We start from the raw sequence: 5535 nt of genomic DNA, 5'->3' as shown, positions 1-5535 counted from the left end.
TTTAAGAAGGAATGAAATGTCCACCTTTTGGTCTTCTTTCTTCTTGAGTTCCAATACAAATATTTTTAAAAGACCTGTAGTCAGGTAATTGTGTCACATACTTTTAATCCCAGCATTTCCACCCAGGGAAGTAAAGGCAGGAAGATCTCTCTGAGTTCGAGGCCAGTCTACAGAGCAAGTTCCAGGACAGCCAGGGCTACACAGAGAAACTCTGTCTTGCTGGGGGGTGGGGGGAATAAAACATAAAGTGGAACTAGCTCTTAAACATATCAAACATGATGTAGTGTAAGTGGGGGTAGGGGCACACGCATGCACATGTGTACAGGTCTCCCTTCTCTCCTTTTCCTCATTCCTTATCTCTTTAGTGCCCTGGAGAGACACAGCCTTGGCCTGCTGTGATTTCCACTGCCAGCCTTTGCCTGAAAGCTCCAGTAACAAACGTTTATGACCCCGGCCAGGAGAAATCATGCCCTTGGGGTGACAGCCACACAAGTGAACAGACCCCAGTCAAATCAGCAGTGGATTACTGCCACTTTCCTGCCAGCCAGCACTCATAGGCCCTGGAGAAAGTTGTTGTCTTGTTGTCCTTGTTGTTGTTGTGACAGAGCTTCTTTGTGTAACAGTCCTGGCTGTCCAGGAACTCACCTTGTAGACCAAGCTGGCTTCAAAGTCACAGAGATCCACCTGCCTCTGCCTCCCAAGTGCTAGGATTAGGGATGTGGGAGACACCACGCCCTGATAGACCACGCCCTGATAGACCACATCCCGAGAGATTTATTTTTGGTTTTTGGGTGTGGGTAAATTTGCTCTGTACATCATAGAATGCAGCAACTGTGGAGGCCAGAAGGCATCAGATGCCCTGGAACTGGAGTTTCAGATGGTCATGCATCTGTAGCATGTGGGTACTAGAAATTTAACTCGTCTTCTGCAAAGAGCAGTCAGTGCTTTTAACCACTGAGCCATCTCTCCAGCCCCTGACAGAGAAACTTGAAATTTTGTAAGGACCATGACCTGTTTTTAATTTCTTTATTGTATGGGCTTTTCAAACTAATTTAGGTTTAGATCATTTGTTTTTAGACAGGAAATTTGGAATCCAAAAAGTAAGAAGGCTCAAGGTACTTAAGGGGCTAGGTATTATGCCATCTCTGTGTTAATCTAAGAGCCCTGGGAAATACTGGATGTGCTATTGTGGTGCCCCCTAAAGGGAGAATCCCAGCTGACTGGTCCTCTATGAAACTTTGTCTCAGTAGAGTGCCACTGGAGTGAGTAAAGTTAGTGATGTGTGTCAAGGATCCAGCCTCAGCCATGGAAGCAGCAAAGCCTTGTCCCTGCTCTCAGGGAAGGCAAAACCTTCCTCTGGCCTTATTGGAAACATTGACAGTGTTGATAGAAAATGTTCACTGTAGCTGTCTGCACCTTCTGTGACCACCTTAAAATGGCTCTTCTATGGAGATTAGCCAAACCTCCTCCCTTGTTCTAGTCTATGTAACAAGCACACTGAGATGCTGCTGCGCTGTGGCTTCACCAGACTTCCCGATCCCAGCTTTTCTGTTTGCACACATTTGTCATTTCTTCACTTTTTCACTGCTCCTAGTCAGCATTCCAGGATCCAAGCTGTGCATGGAGACAGCAATAGACAAAATGATGATTTACTTAAGCATGTACTTTGAATTAGTATTACCATTTCCGTGTGTGTGTGTGTGTGTGTGTGTGTGTGTGTGTGTGTGTGTATCTTTTTTTCAAGACAGGGTTTCTCTGTGTAGCCCTGGCTGTCCTGGAACTCACTCTGTAGACCAGGCTGGCCTCGAACTCAGAAATCCTCCTGTCTCTGCCTCCCAAGTGCTGGGATTAAAGGCATGCGCCACCACTGCTGGGCAATCATGTGCTTATTTGTCTGTTAGTCTTTATCTGTGATATAGATTGATGGAGGCAGAAATAATCTGATGGCTGCAGCAGTTGTCTCATTAGAGGTTTAGCTACATGAGGATGTTCTGGGCTCTGAAAAGAAGCAGTTGCTCCTCCAGCCCATTCTAGGTGACTCTAGAAGACTAGGGTACTAAAGAAAGCATTACGGTCCCAAGGGCCTCATGACAAGTAGTAATCTTATAAGGAGCCACAGAAGAAAAATATGTTCCTGGCTTGATAGGAAATCTAGCAGCTTGTTTATAAGATGGAGTATATGAATGTGTTTAGCTGATGGAAAGGAGAGTATGTGGACATGTTTAGTTGATCCGGGGGTGCTGTGTGGCATCTCTCAGCCTGGTTTGACCTATTCTACCCTGGACAAGTGTTGTGGATAGTATGTTAGAAACCTAGACACACTTTTATCTTCCCACAGTATCAGAATGTAATAACTGTACAGGAAATCAAACCTAGCAACGTGGCTACTCTGGCTGGAATACAGATGTGCTCTTTATCCTAGGAGAGAGGCAAGCAGATCTCTGAGTTCAAGGCTAGCCTGGTACAGAGCAAGTTCCAGGTACAGAAAAGCAAGGTGGTCCATGCCTTTCATCCCAGCACACAGGAGTCAGTTGAGAAGCAGTGCATAGGAGTTGGGTCTGTACTTCAGTTGGTAGCAGTGAGGTTTGTGGCATTTGGAGGTAGTTTTTACTGGGACAGTTTTATGGAGACAGGTAGCAGAGAGAACAAACTAAACATAGGTGAAGACAGAATGAGCCAGAGAATGAGAAGGAGCCAGATTAGAACAGACTGCTAGTTAAAGGCCAAACAGAGCAATTTAGTGAGAAACTGAGTGTCTTAGGGTTTTATTGCTATGAATACCATGACCAAGGCAACTCTTATAAGGACAACATTTATTGGGGCTGGCTTCAGAGGTTCAGAGGTTCAGTCCATCATCATCAAGGTCGGAGCATGGCAAAATCCAGGCATGGTGCAGGAGGAGCTAAGAGTTCTACATCTTCATCTGAAGGCTGCTAGGAGAAGACCCAGTTCCATGCAGCTAGGAAGAGGGTATTAAGGCCCTCCCCTACAGTGACACACCTAATTCAACAAGGCCACAGTTATTTCAACAAGGCCACACCTCCTAATAGTGCCATTCTCTGGGCCAAGCATATACAAACTATCACCCTGTGAGAAGCCAGATTAAAATTAGTAGTCAGCTTGAAGGAGTTTGAGCCAGAACAGCTAAATTGAACCAGCCAACCAGAGTTCAGAAAGATCTTGAAAGGGTGACCTTATTCAACAGTATGTCTCAGAGGCTGAAAACATTCTAGGCCTAGATTAGGATGTACAGAGGGTAGAGGCTTCCAGGACTAGGCCTACATTTGTCAACTGAAGCAATAAATCTCCCAGAGAACAGTTACATCCTGCTAATAAAAGTTACTTTTATGAAGCATGTAACAATAAATTCACATTCTACTTTGGTTCCTACAATTTACAAATAATGTCAATTTCCTTTGATGTCTGTTAGCAAACAAAGATTATCTTATTACTTTAGTTTGTTTGTTTTGTTTTTCGAGACAGGGTTTCTCTGTAGAGCCCTGGCTGTCCTGGAACTCACTCTGTAGACCAGGCTGGCCGCCAACTCAGAAATCTGCCTGCCTCTGCCTCCCAAGTGCTGGGATTAAAAGGCGTGTGCCACCTTAGTACTTTAGTTTTAGGAATAATTGAGTTGCAGGTTACATTTCAGAGAGCTGTGTGTGTACACACACACTCACACACATATACACTCACACACAGGGATGTAGGTTATCAGATGACTATAGAATAGTTCAAAGAAGCTGGAGAGTTCTAAAGTCTTTATTGGAGGCAGAAGAAAATCGAGATAGAGTTGCTACATGTGGTTACATAAGAATCAACAAATAGGCCAGGTGGTGGCAGCACCCTCCTGTGATCCCAGTACTCAGGAGGCAGAGGTAGACAGATCTTTGAGTTCAAGGACAGCCAGGGCAACACAGGGAAATCCTCTTTCAACAAACAAAACAAAGAGAGAAAGAAAGAAAGAAAATCAACAAATGAGTTCCCAGAACCCACATAGTGGCTCACCGTAATTATTTCCAGTTTTGGTGCCATATGACTTCCGAGAGCACCAGGCTTGCAAATGGTGCACAGATATATGTGCACAAAACACCCATACAAATAAAATCATTTTTGTTTCATCATTTGAAACAGGGTCTCTATGTAGTCCTAGAACCCACTAGGCTGGCTTGAATCCACAGGGATCTTTTTACTACCTCTGCTTCCTGAGTTCTGGGATAAAGGCATACACCACCATGCCCAGCAGAGATCCGCCTGCCTCTACCTCCCAAGTGCTGGGATTAAAGGCGTGCCCCACCACTGCTTCCCTTGGTTTGCTCAGCCTGCTTTCTTGTAGAACCACAGTGGGTTGGTCCCTCCCTTATCACACCCTAATTAGGAAAATGGAGGCATTTTTGCATCTGAAGCTCCTTCTTCTTCGATGACTCTGGCCTGTGTCAAATTGACACATAGGACCAGCCAGGATGAAGACTGACTAAGCAGATTCCACGCTGTGCTTGGGTCAATCCAGTGCACTTTGAGAAACTGTTCCCTTGTGTAAGGGGCTCCTCGTGTTACTCCCACTTCCATTCAGCCACTAACCGTGACAAAAAGGTTTGACATATTGTTTGACTGTATACCCCTCCTTCTTAAAAAGCGAACTGTCCTTGATCCCACAGGGCCACCATAAGGCTAGGCTTCCAGGCCATGGTCACTGACACAGGCCTGGAGGAGGTGATAGACAAGAGGCAGCAGCAGGACCCAAAGGGGGAATTAGGGGCACCTATGTAATCTCTCCACCCACGCATTCTTTGCAAAACACAGGGTTGTGTAAATCCACAGATGACCATCTAACACCACTTCCCCAGTGTACCAGGTGTGCGCTTTCAGGGTTTGAGACACTGTACTGGTTGGGTTTGTATATCAACTTGACACAAGCTGGAGTTATCACAGAGAAAGGAGCCTCCTTGAGGAAATGCTTCCATGAAATCCAGCTGTAAGGCATCTTCTCAATTAGTGATCAAGGGGGGAGGGCCCAGCCCATTGTGGGTGGTGCCATCCCTGGGCTGGTAGTCCTGGGTTCTATAAAGAAAGCAAGCTGAGCAAGCCAGGGGAAGCAAACCAGTAAGCAGCATCCCTCCATGGCCTCTGCATCAGCTCCTGCCTCCAAGTTCCTGCCCTGTGTGAGTTCCTGTTCTGACTTCCTTTGATGATGAACAGCAATGTGGAAGTGTAAGCTGAATAAACCCTTTCCTCCTCAACTTGCTTCTTGGTCATAATGTTTTGTACAGGAATACAAACCCTGACTAAGACAGAAACTATGGTCCATTTATTTAAAGTAAATTAGCCCAACCTAGCTGATATAGAGGAGAGCTTGAGGATGAATTGGGGTAGATCCACAGGATGGAAGCAGAACTGTTGAGCTGGATTGAAGGCAGGGTTGTGGTGTGAGGGTGTGTTCCGGGAGGCCTCCAGTAATCCATAGGTGCCATCTGGGCAGACTAGGAGGCCAGGTAGCCAGCGTCCACCAGGATGCCAGAGCCACTGGTAGAGGCACTG

The sequence above is a fragment of the Mastomys coucha genome, unplaced genomic scaffold, assembly GCF_008632895.1.
Source record: "Mastomys coucha isolate ucsf_1 unplaced genomic scaffold, UCSF_Mcou_1 pScaffold5, whole genome shotgun sequence".
In the NCBI taxonomy this organism is placed as follows: domain Eukaryota; kingdom Metazoa; phylum Chordata; class Mammalia; order Rodentia; family Muridae; genus Mastomys; species Mastomys coucha.
The sequence above is the reverse complement of the archived record's forward strand: the minus strand, read 5'-3'. Positions refer to the sequence as shown.